Below are 23,265 nucleotides of genomic sequence, written 5' to 3'. Positions count from 1 at the left end.
TGTCTGTTTTTGTGCCAGTACCGTACTGTCTTGATGATGACAGCTTTGTAATAGAGCTGGAAGTCCAGAATTGTGATGCCACCAGCTTTGCTTTTCTTTTTCAACATTCCTCTGGTTATTCGGGGTCTTTTCTGGTTCCATACAAATTTTAGGATTATTTAAGAACAATTTGTTTTATCTGAATTGTGGCCACCTGTTCTGTTTATAGAATGTAGATGCTAAATCCGGTGTCCTCCCAGCCAAGGCTCTCCCCTGCTATAGCATCTTGGCCTACAAGATCAAGTCTGAAAGTCATTTGAGGCCATATTAAAAACTAAAAGTAAACCCTAAATACTTAGTGCTTGATTTTTTTGGAAATTTAATCTTCTTCCAATCAAGTCTGAGAAATTTTTAAATTCATTTTTCTAAAACATTAAATCCAATTTTAGTTGTATTGCTGATTAAGTACCTTATGATTTTTGAGATCACCATGCTTGAGAAAGCGTTAAGCATATTCATATTCAGGGATTGTGGGCCTAAGTAATATTCTCCTTCTTTCTCATCTGTTGTGTGAACTGCCCTTATCAAGGGAGACTATCACTGGAAGGTAGATAAAGAAAGTACTGCAGTATTAAAGCTTATAAATGGCTAGTGACTTACTTGCAGAAGGTTCCAGGCTGACTTCTATGGCATGATGGACTCTGTGTGTCATCAAAACCTCCTAAAATTCTGAAGCCCCAGTTCTGTGGCAACTAGGGACTTAGGACCTGGCATTAGGAAGAATACATGTCTATTATGTTTTATCCTTGTGAGCCCATCTGATGGCCAGGACACTGGTCAGGTCATGTGTTGTGTGTGTCCAGCACATCATGCTGCTGACTTCTTGGACTCTAAGTAAGGTCCCAACCAAGGCTGGTCTTTACCGCGAGAGGTCCTTATTAAAACTCGGTCCCTACAATTTCTCCCCTTTGCAATCTTTCTTCCAACAGAGCCCAATTCTTTTTTTTTTTTTTTAAAGATTTTATTTATGTATTTGACAGAGACACAGCGAGAGAGGGAACATAAGCAGGGGGAGCGGGAGAGGGAGAAGCAGGCTTCCCACTGAGCAGGGGTCCCAATGTGGGCAACAGAGCCCAATTCTAAAGTAGCTATTCCTTTAAAATAAAATATAAGAAATAAATTTTGGCTAGTGTAATAATGCTTATGAACCTCTCTTGGAGGGTTTATATTATTATAAATTATTATATATAATATAATGCTATACAGAACTATTATAATCATGTGTTTAATATTATGCTGATTTTAAATATTAGTCCCAGAAAAATGAAACATTTCAGTGGAATTTCAGACCTTGTTATTAACCAATGGGGGAGAGATTTTAGGAGTCTGAACTTCCCACATATCCCATATCACACTCCAGTGACTTACCAGGCTGGCTTAGGCTGAAGGCTGTACAAGATATCTTAATTCTTAATTTTTCAACATGGGCCAAAAAAAAAAAAAAAAAAAAAAAAAGAGCAGTCAAGAATTTCAGATAACTATTGTGGATTCTAAAATCTCTATCAAGCATTCATCCCTGAAGAAAGCTGACCTTTTTTTGTTTCAGGTGTCATTTGTCTTTTCAGCTCAACACTTCAGGTCATGAGTATATGTCACATTGTTCAACAAAACTCTCTGATTGACAAGCTCTGTGAAACAATGCTAGTCTCTAGAATTGAAATGAGAAAAATATAGTTTTAGTCTGGACTGTACCAGCCATCAGATAAAAATAGTAGGTATTTTGATTCTGTGGTTCAGAAGTCACATATCATTCAGCCCTCAGTTAATGGACTGGGAGAAAGTTAATGACTGGTGTGTGATGGTTGGCCTCTTCTTATCTGGGCTCATCTAGTCAAAGACCAAATGTGACATTTTCATTATCCAAAATCATTTTACAGGAAATAATTTTATAATAGCTTTGTCTGGAATTATCATTTTGTCAAACATCCACTGAGTTTTTTGTTCTGTTTTGTATTGTATTGTAGGCAATTCAGTTGTGTCTCTTTTAATACTCATTCTCTGTCAATTTTGAGATGTGATTCAAGCAGGCAGTGCATGTTATGGAAAGATTACTGGATGCTGTGGATCCAACTTTGTGACTCTGGCAAGTCAAAACTTCTGACCTTCAATTTCCCTTGTCCATAAAAAGAAGATCCCACCGTCTGTCCTACCAATCTCATAGGGTGTGGTGAGGATCAAACGTAATGATACATGTTAAGGTACTATAGAGATAGAAACTATTAATAATAATTAATAAGAAGAAAAAAGTTGAAGGAATTTTTATATAAATTTATCTTTATAGTATAACTAGAGCTGTAGTTCTTCACTCATATGCTAAATATAGTAGGTTTCAATTTTGGTTCTGCTGCTAACTAGACATGTGACCATGAACATGCTATTTAACCTCTCAGACTTAGTTTCTCCCCCAATAGTGCCTATTACTTAGGGTTTTTATGGGTGTTAGGGACTGTAATGCATGTAAAGTATAGAGCAATGTGTGTGATGGCTGCAATTACCATTATCACTGATGTGGGTTAAAGTCTCACCAACCAGTCTAATAATTTTGATTGTGGTTAATGGCCATTTTGGAAAATTATGGTAAGCAAAAGTATTTTTCCTTGAATCAGGGTTAATGTTCCTGAGTAATTTGAATTATTCAGTAATTATTTTTGCTGTATCCTTTATTTGACTAGAGAAGTATTTATAGGGACTATTTAATGGTCATATCTTTATTTTAGAGAGAACATTTCTTTTAGGTATGGTTATAGTTTGTTCCACACAAAAAGTACCATAGCAGTGTATTTGATTTTTTTCTCTTATTTGCATTTATTTATTTGATAAATCTCCTATGAGTCAGGCCTTATGTCTGGATTAACTTCAGCGATGTAGGTGCAGACTGGAAGCTGGCTATGGTGAGAGGGAAGGTATCAAGGAGAGCCCCAAAACTGTCTCTTTGCCTAAGCTATTTCAGTTGACATGACTATGAATAACTCAGGAATAGTCTGAGTTGGAAGTGGGAATTATGCCCTGTTTGTCCCAGGGGCAGCCCATCTCAGGTGTTTGACCTCCCCAGGGGGGTACCGAATCTCCCTGCCCCCACATCATCCCAAGCTCTTTGCAACGCTTGGGTAGTCAACTGCCAGGACAACTCCAACCTGTCTCCTGTCCCATCCCACCTACACACCTGCAGCCAACCCAGAACCAAGTCAGGGTTTTTTGTTCCAACTAAAACGGCTGATTAAATTCTCATTTCTATGGAGCAGCAGCTTAGAGTGAAGAGAAATAAATGTTGGCGAAGACACATTTAGACATTAGAATATAGACACAGACTAGGAACTTTCTAAGAGCTGAAGGAGAATACTCCAAGTACTGAACATTCTGTTTTTTCATTATTACAAAATTAAATTTGGAACAGAATAAATTGGGAGATGATTTGCCTCAGAATATGAGTGTGACTAGAAGTTGAAATTTGAAATTAGTATTACAAAGCAAATCTAATCACAGTTTAAAATACGAAATAAGAATACTTCTAGATCACTTCAGAATACTGAGATAAGTACATGTAGATTTTATAAAACTCTACGATAATATTCTTTTATAATATTCTACCATGATCTTGTGCCTCTGTTCTAATTTGGAGGCCTTAGTATGAATGTATTAAATCATTCCTGAAGTTTTGCAAGTGATCACGCCGACTTAGGGTAAAGAATGGAATGTTGGGTTCCATTGTTTTCTATTATTAACCAAGTGTTTTCTATTGTTTCTATTACCAGAAACAAATAACTAAAATCAATTGTCCATATTATTTTCTAATAATTCCTCAAAGCCTGGATTTGTCGTCTTTATTCCAGCAAGGAACCTAGTTTGGTTCAGGAGGTAGTCACGTTAGAAAGAAGGTGATCGAACACTGCTCACTGCCCACCTCAAGTTGTATTCTGGGTAGGATTTACATCCAAGTATGTGGAATAATAGACCAGGCCTTCTCCTTTTTATATTGTTATTTTTGGGATAGAGAATCACACATCATTATTCTTATCAGCTGATATGTACTGACGCCCTGCCGTATGCAGGATTATATAAGATACAGACATAGAAACCTGCCCCTAAATTGTATGCTACTGTGTTCATTCCCTTGAAACTTTGTTTCTAAAATGGATATTTTGAAATAAATGTACATCAAGAGAATTGCAAAAAGGGTCAAGTAATCTACAGAATGATATTCATGTCAAATGCAAGGCAAAGACAATATTTTCTTTTCTGGGAGTTGTGTATATTTTGGTTCATTTTTTTACCCTCTTGGTACACAAAACCAGGAAGGGATATTTAACTGGAATAGTGCAAATGTTCCCGAGTTTTCTTTATCCCTGAGGCTAGCAGCTTAGTGGCCCCTAAAAATATTTATAAAAACTGTTTTCATCTTTTTGTAATAAAAACTGGGTAGGTTTTTTATTTGATGCAATTTTTAGAGTATGGGAAAAGGGGAAGGAGGGAGAGGTCTGATGGATGGTTATGTGAAATTGGGTATCAGGATTTTATTGTACCTGAGAAAAAAGCTATGTAATTTTCCTATGTTCGATTGCTATTATTGCTTTATAGCTCTTTTACTCTGGTGAATTGGCAAAAAATATTGAGGAGTAGGAAAGGCTCTTTATTTAGGACCATGTCATATGCTTGGGTCAATTTGAAGATGAAATTATCAGAAGTAATATTATGTTTCTCACCATGGCAGTCAGCCAAGTCATTGGAATTGCTTTTAATTAAACCCTAAGAAGCTCTTACAGAGGTACAGAGACCAAAGCAATCTCTTTTTTTAATTGAATGGACTTTGTTGGCCACAAAACCGGCACTCAGATGTACACACTGTGGAGAGATGCAGAGAGTCATCCCATTTATCCACCATGTTGCCCTGCATCCCAACATGGTAAGCCCTTCCTTCACACTATGTAGTTTCCTTAACTGTCTGCGTACCTTATGCAGCCCAGTACAATGACCTGCTTTGCAACGGATGATGATAAAATTAGTCCATGCATCATCAAATATGATTGCCTGTATGTCATCAGGTGATTACCCCTCCACAGTACTCCTCTCCGTCTTACAGCTGATGGAGTGTTTACCACTATTGAATGGTTTTGCTCTTTTGCTCCATGTGCTTGTGAGAGTCCCTCTATTTTGTGTTGCACCTCCCCTAGGAGGAAGCTAAAAACTCTTTCCCAACTTTCTTTTTAGCAAAGGCACAGGTATGTATCCTAGGTTCTGCCAGTCCTAAGACATCTTTCTAAAGAAAGTGGGAAAGCAGCCCTAGCAATAGCCATTTCCTACCTAGCAAAGACAGTGGTGAAGGGATCTCGCTTTTGAAGAGTGGTGGTGAAGGTTCTGGTCTTCCATCAGTGGTGGAGTTATGGTATCAGGGCCAAAGGTGGTGGCTATGAAATCTTTGCCGGAACACCCCATAGTGTAGTTCAGATATTAACTTCCTCCATGTAGGCTTTAAGCCTGATCCTTTGATCTTCTCTCAGAGATACTGTAAGCTACTTAATATCCTTTAATAAATTCCTTTTCTGTTTGAATTGTCTCATGCTCTTTTGTATGCAACTAAGAACTCCAAGAGACTTATGGATGGAGGATTTTTCTAAAACAAGTATTTTTATTCAACACTACCATTTTATAACCCTGCCTGTGCCAGCGATTTGCATTTAATGCTTAAAGGACTTCTTCTTCTGTTTTTTTCCCCTCTGTGTGTCTCTAAAACATATTTGAAGAAATTTAAACAACTATAGACAGTTTTACATGATATCCAGAGAGTGGATGCCTATGAGCATTGTTAATCAAACCATACATAAAAATTTTTAAAAAGAATAAAGTGAATAGTCACAGTAAGGGAATGGGAGGATGAGGAAGGAGAACAACAGAACAGCATGAAGAGTGTTGCAGCATAAATATAAGGCTGTGACCTTACTCCACACTAGCATTTTGTATACTGAGTAAGGAGCCCTAAGTACTGCACAGTGTAGAGGGGAGATTAAAGCTAATATGAAATTTCAGGACAGGGGAGGAAGGTGTGGAATGGAAATCTGAGAAAGGACTGCAGATAAAAGTAGATTGCAAATCTGAAGGTAAAGAGCTTCTTCAGAGAAACCATGAGCTCAGGCCCTGGACATAAAAGGATGTCTTCAGTAGGGCTCCTCCCAGGGTATAAGAGCCTTTCTTGAAGTGTAATCTTGCCAAAAACAAAACAACACACACACACACAAATCAATAATATGTGCATTACTCCTATTATGTAAGCAGCTGTTTCTTCCTGGAGTGAGTCCTTTGGCTTAAGGATCTCTGTTTAATTTTGCACATTGTGTGTCATTTTCTCCATCATCATCCCCCAAAGTGTATATCCAGTGCTCCTCTTCATGGGCTATTTTGCTAGGTCCACTCAGAGCAAATCCGAAAGAAATTGTTCCTGCCTACAAGGAGTTTACAATTCAGATCTCAAGGAAGCTCCCCTATCCCTCTCTTCTTCCCCCTGATCGCTCATGGTAGAAACCCAGTTAACATCCTGGCAGGCACTGGATTGAGATGGTTGGAAAGTTGAGATTAACCCTTCCCTACCTTTCGTTCCTTAAATACCAGTGTTCTGAGAACATCAGAATGCTCTTTCACTGTTCATATTTTCCTGTTGTTAGTGATTTTAAGATGAAACACAACAAAATTCTAAGAATGACATATTTATGAATAATCAAAGGAACAACATTGAAAGCTATTTTCACCTCTTCCTTTTTCTAATAAGTATTAGATCCAAGAGAAACTTAAAAAGGAAAACAAACATTGTAATTTATTACTATCTTTGATATGCAACAGGTCGGTTTTGATGTCGTTCATAGGTCTAATTTAATGCCAAACTTTAAACTTCACTCAAAGTTCTCTGAATGCTTTGATCCCCCAGAATTATTGCATAGAATAGAAAAAAGATCTCAAGGAAGAACAAAATACTGATCTGAATATTCAGTGTATATAGCTTTAGAAAATGAAAACATTTATGGATTTTAAAATATGTTATCCCTTGCCTGGTAAAGTTTTCTTAGAATACATTAGCCAACAGCAGCCTATGACTAAAAATAGTAAATGGAATATTCTTTTTTAAAAAATCGAATGTTTAAGTGTCCTGCATCAAAACCTCCAGTCTGGAGGATCAAACATCTGCCAGAAATCTTAAAAATCAAAGGTTATAATAAAACACTTGTCCTAGTTCCCTACGCATGGAAATTGACAGGTATCGAGATGGGTACACAAAGCGCAATCATTCACATCCCTTTAATAAGCCATCTGTCTTTTACGAACTTTATAATTTATTCTTTCTGATTACAAGGAAATATCTCTTACTTTTTAATGAAACGTATAGAAAAATATAAAATTTAACATTTTAAATATTTCTTTTTTTGTGATTCTATTAGATGTAGAGTACATGTAGTTGAGATCATACTGTGTATACAATTTTATACCATGTGTTTTTTCTTACTATAATGTAATGATTTCTCTATATGTGTTCTCTATGTATATGTTCTCTATGTGGTATACACACATACCCCATAGTGTGCTAAGCCAGTTTCTACGTTAGATATTTAGGTTGTTTCCAGTGTTGTACGGTTATAAATAATACTGCATTGAACAGCTTCATGGGTAAAGTTTCCTGTTTTTTAGAGTTCCACTTTAGGAAAGAGTCTGAAAGTAGATTACTGCATCATTTAGTAGGAATGGTGTTAGAGCTCTTGGCATGTACTGAAGATTATTTCCTTAAACCCTCAGATAATGGTACCAACTTAAATTGCTATCAGGGGCTTATCAAAAAGGACAGTTCATGAGATTCTATTACCAGCGTTTGTGCTGTCTTATTGTCCTATGCTCCTCCCCCTTTTAAAAAACTGAAGTTCATATCAAGGTATGCTGTGAGAAAAAAAACATACACAACTCTCTTTGTAGAGGCGTTGTTGAAGACATGGTCTGTCACGTACTGACTCCTTAGGACAACATTGAGGAGAAATTGCCTTCAGGTTTCATTGACAAGGAAAGCTGTGCCCTGGGAAACAACTGGTATCCGTAGTCCCATGAAGCCCTGGAATTGCGTGTATTTCTTTCTTGCACCACGAGGGGTTTCAGAAGCCAGGTTGTGGCTCATTTTCTAGCCTCATGGAAGACTTAGTCTTTTTTTTTTTTTTTTTTTTAATTTATTTTAATTCCAGTATAGTTCTCATACAGTGTTATATTAGTTTCAGGTGTACAATATGACTCAACAATTCTGTACACTACTCAGTGCTCATCATGGTAAATGTAGTCTTTATCCCCATCACCTATTTCACCCATTCCCCCCACCCACCTCCCCTCTGGCAACGATCTGTTTGTTCTCTATAGTTGAGAATCTGGTTTTCTTTTTGTCTCTTTATTTTGTTGCTTAAATTCCACATATGAGTGAGAACATATGGTATTTGCCTTTTCTGACTAATTTATTTCACTTAGCATTATACCCTCTAGATCCATCCATGTTTTTGCAGATGGCAAAATTTCATTCTTTTTTATGGCTGGATAATATCCCAGTGTATGTATATATACATCTTCTTTATTCATTCATCTATTGATGGACACTTGGGCTGCTTCTGTAATTTGGCTGTTGTAAATAATGCTGCAATAAACATAGGGGTACATATATCTTTTTGAATTAGTGTTTTCATATTCTTTGGGTAAATACCCAGTAGTGGAATTACTGGATCATATGGTATTTCTATTTTTAATTTTTTGAAGAATCTCTGTACTGTTTTCCATAGTGGCTGCACCAATTTGCATTCCCACCAACAGTGCAAGAGGATTCCTTTTTCTCTGCATCCTCACCAACACTTATTTCTTCTTTTTTACTTTAGTTATTCTCACAGGTGTGAGGTGAGATTTCATTGTGGCTTTGATTTGCGTTTCTCTGATGATGAGTGATGTCAATCATCTTTTCCTGTGTCTGTTGGCCATCTGGATGTCTTCTTTGGAGAAATATAGTTCATATCTTCTGCCCATTTTTAATTGGATTATTTGTGGTATTTTTGTGTTGAGTTATATAAGTTCTTTATGTATTTTGAATATTAACCCTTTATCAGATATGTCATTTGCAAATATCTTCTCCCATTCCATAGGTTGCCTTTTAGTTTTGTTGATTGTTTCATTTTCTGTGCAGAAGTTTCTATTTTGTGAATGTTAAGTACATCAAGACTGGCAGATGCCAAGGAACTGTAAAAATTCACCACAGTCTTCTCCATTGCACCCCCTTCCACCTTCCTTTCCCAATATATGGCTCCTTTGCTGGGTCTGTCTTCTCCTTTTTTTTTTTTATAGCAATTTGAGAATTCTGCAACAATGGACTGATTTTTCATTTGTGAAATGAATTTCTATATTCAGTGTATATCAATGAAAAAATGAACCAAAAATTAAATTTACCAGAAACTGGCAAAAAAAAAAAAAGTTTCTATTTTGATTTAGTGCCAGTAGTTTATTTTTTAGAAGGCTTATTCTTTGAACTTATTTTGGCTTTGATTTGATTTTCTTACCTTAAAAATAATTTTTATGTCATTAATTATATTTTTAACCTGCTTTAAATTCTTAAAGAAAATAGATGTGATCTAAATTAATTATTAAATAGTTTTCAGTTAAGGGGCACCTGGTTGGCTCAGTTGGCTAAGCGACTGACTCTTGGTTTTGGCTCAGGTCATGATCTCAGGATTGTGAGATGGAACCCTGCATTGGGCTCTGCGTTCAGTGGGGAGTCTGCTTGAGATTCTCTCTCTCTGCCCCTTTTCCTCCCCTCTGCTCACTCTCTCCCTCTCAAATAAATAAATAAAATCTTTTAAAAAATAATAAAAAATAGTGTTCACTTAAGAATTTGATGATGAAAAATATTGTTGCTTTAAATTGTATTTTATTGAATATTTGTTGATCAAACAGTTGTAGTTCTTCTTTAGCAGTTTCTGATTTGTTTCCTTTGCCCATTTATCTCCTAAGGTCTTATTTTTCCCTTGATAATTTTTTTTTTCATATGACCTCACTGATATGAGGAATTCTTTTTTTTTATTATGTTATGTTAGTCACCATACATTACATCATTAGTTTTTGATGTAGTGTTCCATGATTCATTGTTTGCGTATAACACCCAGTGCTCCATGCAGTATGTGCCCTCTTTAATACCCATCACCGGGCTAACCCATCCCCCCACCCCCCTCCCCTCTAGAACCCTCAGTTTGTTTCTCAGAGTCCATAGTCTCTCATGGTCATCTCCCCCTCTGATTTACCCCCCTTCATTCTTCCCTTCCTGCTATCTTCTTTTTTTAACATATAATGTATTATTTGTTTCAGAGGTACAGGTCTGTGATTCAACAGTCTTGCACAATTCACAGCGCTCACCATAGCACATACCCTCCCCAATGTCTATCACCCAGCCACCCCATCCCTCCCACCCCCCACCACTCCAGCAACCCTCAGTTTGTTTCCTGAGATTAAGAATTCCTCATATCAGTGAGGTCACATGATACATGTCTGTCTCTGATTGACTTATTTCGCTCAGCATAATACCCTCCAGTTCCATCCATGTCATTGCAAATGGCAAGATTTCATTCCTTTTGATGGCTGCATAATATTCCATCGTATATATATACCACCTCTTCTTTATCCATTCATCTGTCAATGGACATCTTGGCTCTTTCCACAGTTTGGCTATTGTGGACATTGCTGCTGTAAACATCGGGGTGCACGTACCCCTTCGGATCCCTACTTTTGTATCTTTGGGGTAAATACCCAGTAGTGCAATTGCTGGGTCATAGGGTAGATCTATTTTCAAGTTTTTGAGGAACCTCCCTACTGTTTTCCAGAGTGGCTGCACCAGCTTGCATTCCCACCAACAATGTAGGAGGGTTCCCCTTTCTCCACATCCCCGCCAACATCTGTCGTTTCCTGACTTGTTTATTTTAGCCATTCTGACTGGTGTGAGGTGGATTCTCATTGAGGTTTTGCTTTGGATTTCCCTGATGCCAAGTGATGTTGAGCACTTTTTCATCTGTCTGTTGGCCATTTGGATGTCTTCTTTGGAAAAATGTCTGTTCATGTCTTCTGCCCATTTCTTGATTGGATCATTTGTTCTTTGGGCGTTGAGTTTGATAAGTTCTTTATAGATTTTGGATACTAGCCCTTTATCTGATATGTCCTTTGCAAATATCTTCTCCCATTCTGTCGGTTGTCTTTTGATTTTGTTGACTATTTCTTTTGCCGTGCAAAAGCTTCTTATGTTGGTGAAGTCCCAATAGTTCATTTTTGCCCTTGCTTCCCTTGCCTTTGGCGATGTTTCTAGGAAGAAGTTGCTGCGGCTGAGGTTGAAAAGGTTGCTGCCTGTGTTCTCCTTTAGGATTTTGATGGACTGCTGTCTCACATTTAGGTCTTTCAACCATTTTGGGTCTATTTTTGTGTGTGGTGTAAGGAAATGGTCCAGTTTCATTCTTCTGCATGTGGCTGTCCAATTTTCCCAACACCATTTGTTGAAGAGACCATTTTTTTTCCATTGGACATTCTTTCCTGCTTTGTCGAAGATTAGTTGACCATAGAGTTGAGGGTCCATTTCTGGGTTCTCTATTCTGTTCCATGGATCTATATGTCTGTTTTTGTCCCAGTACCATACTATCTTGATGTTGACAGCTTTGTAATAGAACTTGAAGTCTGGAATTGTGATGTCACCAACTTTGCTTTTCTTTTTCAAATTCCTCTGGCTATTTGGGGTCTTTTCTAGTTCCATACACATTTTAGGATTATTTGTTCCATTTCTTTGAATAAAGTTGATGGTATTTTGATAGGGATTGCATTCCCTTGATAATTTGTATGACTATTTTGTGTAGTAAGGCTATCAAGGCTATCAGTCTTTTTCATAATTTGTTGCAAATAATTGCTAGTTTTCTTTTTTTAAGATTTTATTTTATTTATTTGAGAGAGAGAGAGAGAGAGAGAGCAGGAGCTGAGGGGAGGAGCAGAGGGAGAGAGAGAAGCAGACAACCTGCCAAGCAGGGACCCCAACACAGGACTTGATCCCAGCCCCTGGGATCATGACCTGAACATAAGGCAGATGCTTAACCTGACTGAGCCACCCAGGCGCCCCGCTAGTTTTCTTTCTGATTTTGTATCATTTTTATCTTTAAAAAGTTCCCTTGTTATTTCATCACATTCTCTATAGCAGGCTTTAGAGGCACTCAGGCCATGAACTGGTGGATAGTAGAACTGATAATAGTAGTATTATTTGTAATTTCTGTAAAACCACTTACAGTCCAGTATTAGTCATCTGTTATACTCCACTGGCTTTACAGACTACTCTATGCCAGTGCCAAACTGAATTAATTATTGCACCTTATTATGTTTGGGGAAGGGATGCTTAGTTATTGTCCTTTTACCAAAACTGCCTAAGCAATCCTTACTATTTTATTTTTCTGGGTACACTTAAAATTATTTTGCTAACATCCCCCAAATTTCTTAAGCATTATGTATTTTATTAAATCTGTAAATTGACTTTGGAAGAATAGACATCTTTATAATATTCTGCTTTCCATTCAAGAATGTGTCTCCATGTATTCAACTTTTCTTTTAAGTATTTTAGTAAAACTTTATGATTTTATTCATTTAGTTCCCACAATTCTCCAGCTAATTTTACTCTTGGGGATTTTATATCTTCTCTTGCTTTTGTGAATATGATCCTTTGCCATTATTCTTTATAATGATTATTCTCAATATATAGAATAGCTATGGATCTTTGGACATTTACCTATATTTAGCCATTTTTTGTAATTTTTTTCTTTGTGTTTATACATATGGAGTCTTAACAACTACATATAATGATAATTTCTTCTACTTTTTTCCTATGATTATTTCTTAAATCTTTGGTCCATATTTTTATTCCATTGGCCAGTGCTTATAAAACCAAGGTAAGTGATACTGGTAATAATGGGCCTCTTTTTTTTCATTCCTGATTTTAATGGGAATGCCCCCAGTGTTTCCCCAATAATAATATGGCTGTTGGCTTGATATAAATACATTTTTGAGAATATATTTTCCTATACCTAGATTTCTAATGAGTCAAAAGTGAGTGTGAAATTTTAAGGATTAACACTTCAATATGTATTGGGATACAGTCATAGGACTTACTTATATGACCATATGATTATTATGAAAACATTTCTTTTTTTTTTTTTTTTTTTATTTGACAGAGAGAGTGAGAGAGCACAAGCAGGGGGAGCAGCAGAAGGGGAGGGGGAAGCAAGGTCCCCGCTGAGCGGGGAGCCCGAAGCGGGGCTCGATCCCAGGACTCCGGGACCATGACCCGAGCCAAAGGCAGGCGCCCAACTGACTGAGCCACCCAGGCGCCCCTATGAAAACATTTCTTAATACTAAACTATACTTTCATCCTGATAAAACTAATGAGATGATGGTATACTGTTTCTCTTTTCATTGTGTCAAAATCAACTTGCTGGCACGTTATTCAAGATTTTTGTATCTATATTTATGATTGAGATTGGTCTTTAGTTTTTGTTCTTTTTGTATTATTGCTCTCAGGTTTTTATATCATGGTTTTCTATTTTCATAATTAATTGGATAACTTCCAATGTTTTTTTTACCCCTCAAAATAGTTAACATAGTAGCGATTATCTGATCTAATAAGGTTGAGAAAATAATATTGTTTCTATTTCTATTTATTTATACCCTGAAACACTCCAAGAAGAACTGTTTTCTAAAACCTATAAGGGGATAAAGTATAAGTAGGACAAAATAAGCATTTGTAGAGAAGGTTCACAACTTTCACTAATACTAAAAATGGAAAGAGAAGTTCCCTTGAGATTACTTAAAGGCTATGCTGCCAGACCCAGTCACCAAAGCCCTCACAACCACCCCACACTAATGAGGCTGTGTGTGTGTGTGTGTTTTAAATAATATCCTAATATGACAGCTGATGGCATAGTATCAAGGTACAATTAATAAAATTGGCCAAGTGCAAAAAAAAAAAAAAAAAAGGAAAACCATCTCAGGTATTTACACTCTCCCACATGGTCTGCCCAGCACAGGAGATACAACATTCAGAGTATCAAATGGATGCATTGCCTGTTCTTTAGGGCCTTCATAAATACTCTTTTAGTAACAACAGCTTTTTCTGAGGAATGAGCAGTAGAACATTTGAAGTTATAATCACTCTCTGCCAAGAACCTGCGGTGCAGATTTTCTGTATCGATGCCATATGCTTTGAGACTCAACCAAGGAGGCGCTGATCTGCCGTCTTCCCTCAGGCCACCTGCCTGACCCGTGGCTGCACCGTGGGTCTGAGCGGGGCCCCTCATTGCTCCGTCCTCACACCCAGCTGCACCTGTGAGAATCTGTAGGTTGACCCTTACATCAGATGGCCTTCTACCTTGCACTCTCTACCTTCCATTCAAGCCCTTGAAACCCCTGTTTGTCATTCGGCTACCCTGAATTGAGTATCTCTTGTTTTGTCTTGCACAGAACCACTCCGCCCTTCCTCTGGGAGCCACATCCTACCCTTCTGTTGTTAAGTGACCCTTTCTCAGGTTCTCTGTGGTCCTGGTGGGCATGTCCATCGGGGTGCCCTTGGCCCACTTCTCTACCTGTCGTGTGCGCCAGGCTGGGCCGTTCAGACTCTCCTGAGAATCCCAGGCTAGTCACACAAGGGCTAAAGGCAGAAGCAGCTGAATCATTCCAAAGACAGAGCCCTAAAAGAGGCTTCTCAGAGTTCAGCAATCTCCTGGCTCCTGTCTTTCCCAGACCTGGCCTTTAGTTCTTCCTGTGGTTCTGACTGACTCACTTCTCTTCCAGTCTCTCACCTTTTTTGGCCCCAGTTAGTCTCAGGTTCCTTTTCTGTTGTTTACAGACTAACTGTCACAGGCCTCATATCTGGATTCAAGCTCTGTGTAGCCCCTTTGGATTGTTGTCCCAGTTGTACTGTCTGCTGGCTTATCACTTTGGCTGCATTCCTGGAAGCTGTCAGGTCACTCTCCATGCTCCGCAGCTTGCAGTCCAGGCCTGCCCCACATCTAAGACCCTCCCTGGACCCTAGGGCCCCAGCCCACATCAAGGCTTTTTTTCTCCTGGCAGAGGAAACCAGGCACAATGCCCCGAATGCCTGGGGGATTTCACCAACCTGAACTTTTATCACATCTCTGCTGTCCACCGGCCTGTATTCTAAGCAGAGTTTTGCCAGCTTGCTGCCCTTGTTCTAAGGATCCTCAATAAGCGCCTTGTTTATATGCATATGTTTCCAGATAAGAGGAAGAGGAGGTGCCCACCATAGAGACAACTGTGCCTTTGGAGTCCTACCCAGGCCTGAATGTCTAGTGTCCCTGGGACCTAGGCGCTCTGCTAGAACACATGTATCAACCTGTGATGGTGGCATTTCAGTGTCCTTTTTTCCTGGCAAGAATCCGTATGTTCTCTGTAAATAAGAATATGGAGGCCTGACTTCTCTGGGACTCTGAGGTCTCAGCATGATAACCTCTAAGACCACTGCCCATTCCCACTGATCTCTGAGCTGGTTGTCCCAGGGTGTCTGAATCTTGTCTTCTTCTGGAAAGGTGGTACATGAAAGGCAGCCTTAGAAATTGTATTTTACCAAAGTGACATTTGGCCTGTGTGTTAAGTTGCAGGCATCTTCTGGTGTCTTATGAACACTGTGTTCTGTGACTCTTGGCTTAACCTATCAGGATGGTATGCCAAGGAAATCTCTTCACTGAGCATTCTGAGAAATAATGATCTGGAATATCTTCTACTCACTTCTTTGCCATTTCTGCATTGCCTCTAGGAAAACCTAAAGAAATGTGTTTTGGGAATCTCTTTGAAGGAAATCCTGGGCCAACTTCTGTTCTTCCAAGGGGTCTCTGAGCCTACATCCCCAGAAAGCCTTTAGAAATGAGCTACTTCTTTTGGAAACAGGAATTTCATGGCATTAAGGTGACCTCTGAGGTGGTGAGTCCAAGGGACAAGATGGAGCCCACCATACTTTTAAGGCACCCGGTAGGAACCTGACTCTGCCTCTTGTGGGATAAATGAAAAGGGAGTGGAAAGAAGGGAAGAAGCTTCTTCCTCGGCAGGTCGGAGAGCAAACAAGGGCCTCATAGCCTCAAACACTAAACTTCTGGTAAACTATAGCTAAGTCCTTATGCCAAAATGAGACTTCCTACTCCCTCCCTTGGAATTAACAATAACCTGGGATGAGCTTGATTTGAGTTTTCATCAATAGTAAAGGTGGGAAGCTACTTTCTTGGGATTTAAAGAGAACCCCTGGCAAGTGTGTAGGGAAGAGGCACTAAGCTTCACCTAATCCATCAGGCCCCATTACTGAAGAACTTTTAATTCTGGGCTGCCACTGCACACAGAAATGAGCTTAAGTTTTAGTGAGGGAAATCTAGTGTCCATATAGGATATATCATTATGCAGATTACTATGGTACCCAGAAAACTCTCCTTGGGACTGGGAGTGGAGCAAAGGCAAGGGGAGTTCAAAAATAGTTTTATCAGCAGGGAATAGCTTTAGCTTAAGTGTAGAACAAGAGAAAATATGAATTAGACTATTACTACTAAATGCTTCCATCATTAACATTCATAGTGTTGCTACCTCTTAAAAGAAAAAGCAATTTGTGACCCCAAAGTTGGTCAGGACCAATAGCTATGGATCATGCTAAAAACAGAAGTGAACCTAACTTCCTGAGAGCTACATGCATTTTTAATAGTTAGATCATATGGGGAAATCAGCATGTCTATTATTAAAATAGAAAAGCTGAGTGTTGGAACACTAATTTGGAGCAGGAAGATTATACAAGACAAATTCTGAACATGGGAACAATAATTCTCCCTTGAGCAGGAAAATTATTTCATAGAATTTAATGTATTAACAAACCTGTGGTAGAATGTTAAAAAGGAAAATCCAGCCAGTGATAATATGAAAGACCCAGTGGGAATATTCAGATTTGAGCTATAAATCATGTAGATATAGATGATCCATAACACTTATTACAGAGCTTGGAGCAGCAACAGAAGTCACTGAAAGAAAAAGAGCAGGAAAAATTTCAGAGAGATTACTTTTGCTACAAAGTAGGTGTGTGTGTGTGTGTGTGTCGGCTTTAATCTAAATCAAATTAAAATGATAGGAATGCTGGAGGTTTCTCAAGGTGTTGTACTATTCCCCCTCCAAAGAAGGCATTGCAAAATTTGAAGCTGTAAGATTCTTGATAAGTCTCATTTTGGAAAGAGAAGTTCAAGAAGGAATGTAGAACATTAATTAAATGTTTGAACAATTACTCAAATGTATTTAGCACCTGTCATATGGAAAGCATTGTGTTAGGGAGTTTGTGAGCTTTCAAAGGCTGTGACACTTCAGGAAATGAGACGGGATACTTATAGCCAAGCTGGTAAGTAATGAGGCCATACACAAAGTAGAACCTAAAAGCTCTCAGTGTGCGGAGCTGATTATGTCTGCCTTTGCACAATGGTTGTCTCAGTTTGGGTTTAGGGTTTGATTACATGTGGTTTCCTGGAGAATCGATCATGTGAAGTATAGTGAGCAGGTGAAGAGGTGAGATGAGGAAGGGAGGAAAGTCAGTGGCTTGTTGACTAAAAAATTGGTTACCACTATGGCCAACTGTGGGCTATCCTACTGAAAACTCTCTGAGAGACTATATAGAATGTTCTCAGAATTGTCCCTCTGTGAGACAGTACATATCTGTCAACTGCCATCCTTCAGTGGTTGACAGTTCCCCAGGCCCACTGTGCAAGCCCCAGGATGGCTGAGGTCAGAGAATGGCCAGGTCATCCTGGCCACCTCGTGATTCAATGCTTCCTCTGTGCCAAAGTCTCTCTGGTGGGCAATGACATGAGACATATGGACAGGCTGAGGCATTTAATGCTTTACACAGAGGCACTGTACAGCCACTGAGAGACTTGGAGCGAGCGAGTTGCCTACTCACAGCCATGCTGTCTCCTGGGCATCCCTAAACTAATGGCTGGGGCCCTACAAGCTGTGTGAGATGGATCCAGTTTCTCTGCCACCATTCAGATATCAGGAGCTCCTCTTCCTGGCACAGAGACCTCAGGAGCACAACAGCCCCTCTGTGTCTTAGCAGTGGTCACATGCACTGAGGCTAGACATTTCCTGGATGACAAATCTACTTTATTCTAGACTTGCAGATACAGGGAGCAAACCATACAGAGGGGGACAATTAGGGGCCCACAGAGTCTACCCAGGGTGTAGCCCTGAACAGATTAATTTCTTTTCATTCATCTCTCTCTTTCTTAACAGGAAAGCTTTCCAGACATCAAATTCTGCTTCTTTTTACCCACAAATGTCTCTTGTGGACATTTCTACTCCCTTCCCCATCTCTGCCCTAGCACGGACTCCCAAGGGACATGTGACCTTTCCTCTGAGTCACTGGGGGAAGCCAGAGACCTCTTCGGGCTCTTGTTTCCGGACCCTGCCTGGTGCAACTCCTTCCCTGGCAGTTTGGGCAGAAAGATTCTTCCAGAATCTGAGTTTTCACTGAGATTTTTTTTTTTTTTTCATTTTCAGCCTTCCATCTGGACCCTAAAAGCTTCCCTTGTGCTTACTAAGATCCTGAAGCCATTCTGGCTTCAAGAAAATATTTGCCAAACACTTTCTATGATTTTAGGGACCAACAGATGACATCCTTCTTGTTTTCTCAACAGAAATGAACTCAACACACAGCTCAGTTTAAATCAGTAGACATTTGTATGTATGTACCAGATACTTTTTTAGAGTTGTGGATAATATAAGTGTAAGAATGTTTTCAGCTGTGAGTAAAGGAAGTCTACCCAGAAGCTAGAGAGAAAGGCATACACTTCAATCTTATAATTTTTTTTTTTTTTTATAGATCTTAAAAGACTTGGCCAGGGAGTAAAGGAGATTGATAGCACGATGTCTGGCAGAAAGGGAGGGGACTGATGATTCATGACCCTGCAGTCACAGAAGTTCCAAAGAGGACATTATTTGGACATAGCAAAAACTCCTCCAAGTCAGGTAGAACCTCCTTCAGGGCATATGAGACCATCTTAAATTTAATTCACTACTTTTTGAATTTATTTTTCAGTCAGTGATTATTATTAATCATAATAATGATTATTGCCATTAAGGCTTTAAACTCTAAACAAAATGTAATCCATCTAGTTAGGAGTTAGATTTGGTTATGCAATGGTATGAATTTCATGCCTTTCTGTAAAATATGAAGAAACATGCTCTTAGCATTCTGTGTAAAATCATTTTGTTAAATATATGTGTACAATAAAAAAAGATTGATCCCTGAATAGAATCAAGGTTCTTTAAGGGAGGAGGAAGTTGTGTTATATAGGTGTGGAAGTTGGATTGGATGTTGGTAAGATAACCAGTAGAGTTGGATAGGTTTTCAAGTATGATTGGTTATTCCTTGTAGTTTCCTGTCACCTGAAAATATTTATAAGATTGTCTTTTATTTTTCTTCAAGTAAAGGAAGAATTGTGACTAGTAATTCCAACATCTGAAGTCTTTTCTTGAAGAAGGACTGAAGTTTCTTTTTTTATATGTGCTATCTGCTGACTCTCCTTCATGGTGTCACCCTTCTTTGTTGTGTTTAGTTGTTTTGTGTGCTTCATCATTTTCTATATTTCACCAAAAACTTATTTGAGGGAATTTTTTTGAAGTCTAGGATAAAGGAGAGCTCCTCCAGAAAGTATTTGTGTTTCCTTCTGCCAGGGTCCTGGGAAATTACCAGCCCAATATTAAACTGAGTTCATAGTTTCATGAAAATTGGGGGCTGCAAACCCAGCCACCAAAGGGGGACTTAAATTTTTTTTAAGTAAGGCATTCTAAAGCACAGGCCCCCTCAGGCACAGAACCCTTGCTTGCTCAGGACTAAGAGTAGTACTGGTTGCAATGAACATCTTCATGTGCATTAAGTTTGTGAGGCTTAAGGTAGGATTAGTGCTTAGGGAGTGACCTTGAATTGGGAGCTAAAATTGTCAGGAAAGGTGCAGAGTGACATGGAGGTCTGAGCATAGCAGCAATGTTTAAAAGTGTACAATAACCCGATGAAGTAAGATTCAGAGCTGTAGGTTTTCGGGAGAAGGGAGGAACAATGTTCTGGAAGCAGCACTGAGAACAAGAAGACACCACCTTCTTATCTCCTGACACAATGATACAAGAGCTGGAGAGGGAAAAACCAGCCATCACTTGCAAGGGCTGTGGAAGCAGTTTTTCTAGCGGGAGAATCAGGCTTCCATTAGAGCAAGAAGTGAAGGGAACCTTCAGAGAAGAGGCTGAGGATATAGGGCATTTTGCTAATGGTTGGATTGTGCCTTCCAGAAGCCTGAAATAGAAGGTTCCAGGAGCTGGATAGGGAGAAAGGGACATATAATATGTGCTCAGCCTATGAATGTTAAAATGTAGGAGATGAGAAACGCACTTGAGATTCTCAAGCTGCTTGTGATAACCAACATAAATAGGCATTAAGGGCTTAATGAGATTAACATTGGTAGACTCAAGACCTAGAGTGTTGGGGAAGCTGTGAGCATTGAGGGTGAGAAGGGTGTCTGCCTTGTTACTGACCCCTGATGATAAAGGTGAGGAGAAATGGAGTGAGGTAGCCTTGGTCCAAGTGTATGGAGGCTCTCTTGAGGTCTCTGTTCTGGAAGCCAGCTGTTAGTTACCCTAAGCTTGCAGAAATATAGAACTTACACCCTAAGGCACACACTTGGGAAAACCTCACTCTGGCTACTAAAAGGAGAGGGGTATTAACATTTAATCTATGTCCACTATGTGCTAGGCACTATGCTTCTTGTGTGTGTTACCAAGTTTAATCATCACAGCATCTATACTTAGTATGAATCATTTTTATTGAATCCACTTTGCAGATGTGAAGATAGATCTTTGATGCTCCTTAGGTCTGTTTAATGGCTTACTTTCTAGCATGCTCAGCAGATACTGCACTGAGGAATAAAATTCCAGATTGGTAGGAGGGTAGTGATGTTAGAGCACTGGGATTTTTGTGGGGACAGTGCAGGGGTCCCCTTCACCCTCCATCAGCTCCTACAAGACAAGTGTTTTTAGGAGAGAAAACACATCCTTATAATGAAGGTGTGAAGACTATTCTGAGTGCTGGATCCAATAGGCCTGGGGTGCACCAAGTGGGACCCTAAAATGAGAGCAGTCTTGGAGGGCAAGCTGAAGAATCTATGCATCCCATTGTCATGAGAAAATGTCTGTTGTCCTCCAAAGACACAGCATTAAAATACCCTCCTCTAACACAAGCTGGTCTTAAATTGAACATTTCTCAAAAATACACAATCAGGAATTTTCCTGTAGGAGCTGTTATCTTCAACTACATCAAGACATGAAAACTTGGCAGCTAGAAAAAGTTTTACACTTCTTTAAGTATCTTCCATGGACAGCACAGGGAAGAGATAGCATAGCACAGGGCACATTGATCATTCATGGTTTTCTGAACTTCTCTCATTGGAGAAATAATCCATTATCATATGACACTTGGGGGAAGGTTTTCAAGAGGGGGTCTGTCTGTCCATTTGGAATCCCAGTGAATCACCAGCATGTTTTGCACTTGAGAGTTCAATGTTTTATGTATAATATGCAGGCAATCTGGATAAGGTTTGTGATTTTTTTAATTTCACAATTTCATTTCCAATGCTGGATTTATTTGGCATTCCCATGGGATATATTTTCCTTCTCATTGTAACCACACAATAATTTTAGCCTAAATACTTATTTAATTTAAATAATTTGCTTATGTAGAGGGATCCATGAAATGCAAATAAGCAGCATGTTCCTAATTTTCATGTTTCCTGACCACCTTACAGCACCACATATGGTTGAAAACTGCAAAGCCTTTAACCCAAACAAGACCCAGGCAGGTTTTCAAAGACCGATGTAGCAAAGCAAGTGTAGGTTCCACAGGACAGGGGAATCATAACTTAAGAGTTCTTGAGAGCCTGAAATGGAGAGAAGGGAAAATTATAGGCCAAGGACTGTCTCTGTCTTCCTCTTTCCACAGCATCATGCATAGTGACACAAACCAAGCCAGAAGGCTCCTGTGACAACACCGCTCAGAATTGACCCGCCTCATCCCCACCAGCTTCTCTGGGCAAGAGGCTGCCTGAGGTGCCTGGTATCTCTTCTTTCCAGCACAAGTACATGTAGTATTTATATTTATATCCATACACTGATCCATTCAGTCATCCAGGCATATTTACAGGAATCAAACACATTCGGCAGATAAACCGTGTGTGTGTGTGTGTGTGTGTGTGTGTGTGTGTGTGTGTGTGAAAGAGAGAGTTCCACCCACTGCATCTCGCTCAGGCGTTGCGCTTTGTCTTGCTTCGGGTCACCCATCATTAGAGCAGTGATCTTAGGGAAGACGCCTGCCAGTGTGGCAGTGTGGCCGCCTTCCACGCTGCATTGGTTCCATGTGAGCGAGGAGCTGGCAGGGTCCTGGATTTGGGGAAGCCCAGCTTCTCGCAGCATTTGGGTGGCAGTGCGCGAGATGGGGGGGACAGGTGGGGAGCATGGAGGGGCGGCGGCCAGAGGCCCGCGGACTACTACGCCCTCCTCTACCGCCGCGGAGTGGCCGCGCCAGCCTTGGGGAAGGCGTCGCCCGAGTAGGCTTCCCCGAGCCGCCGAACCCTGCTGCTTTGCAGTGGGGAAGCTCAACTGGGGGTCTCCGGCACGCCAGTGTTATCAAGAATACAAGCAAAATTCCCGTGCCTCCCTCTCCTTTTTAAATATTCAGTAGTTCCCCTAAAAGAGCCACTTTCACTGTCTGCCTGTGGATCCGGCTGTCTGCCCCCCCCCCCCCCGCCAGCATTAGGGAGACCTCAGGCACCCAGCAAAGTTTCCTCCGGTTTGCTCTTGCTGCGCCCCAAGTTTCCCCTTGCCTTGTATGCCAGTGTGGAGGTGGAGGGTGGAGGAATGGTCAAGTTAGCCCTGCCAGGTGGCTCCCTGGAAGAGGAGTTGACGTTAACAGGTCAGTCCCAGGCCCAGAAATAGGGGGCAAACCCTCTCTCCCCTGGCACCAGCTAGGTCCCGCACTCAGAATTCCTTGATTTCTCGGGGGACCAGACTAGGGGCGCCGCCCTCAGTGCACCACGCAGAGCACTGGCGCCCCTTTCCTCCCCCCCCCCCCCCCCCCCCCCCCCCCCCCCC

The 23,265-nt window shown here is 40.0% G+C and overlaps 1 protein-coding gene across 1 annotated transcript in view; it reads left to right on the top strand.

Moving 5' to 3' along the window:
- SV2C (synaptic vesicle glycoprotein 2C) overlaps window positions 1-23,265 on the top strand; it is a 455,323-nt gene that overhangs the window by 228,300 nt on the left and 203,758 nt on the right. The window lies entirely within an intron of this gene.

The sequence above is a fragment of the Phoca vitulina genome, unplaced genomic scaffold (genome assembly GCF_004348235.1).
Source record: "Phoca vitulina isolate PV1807 unplaced genomic scaffold, GSC_HSeal_1.0 scaffold6, whole genome shotgun sequence".
NCBI classification, from domain to species: domain Eukaryota; kingdom Metazoa; phylum Chordata; class Mammalia; order Carnivora; family Phocidae; genus Phoca; species Phoca vitulina.
The sequence above is the reverse complement of the archived record's forward strand: the minus strand, read 5'-3'. Positions and strand labels throughout refer to the sequence as shown.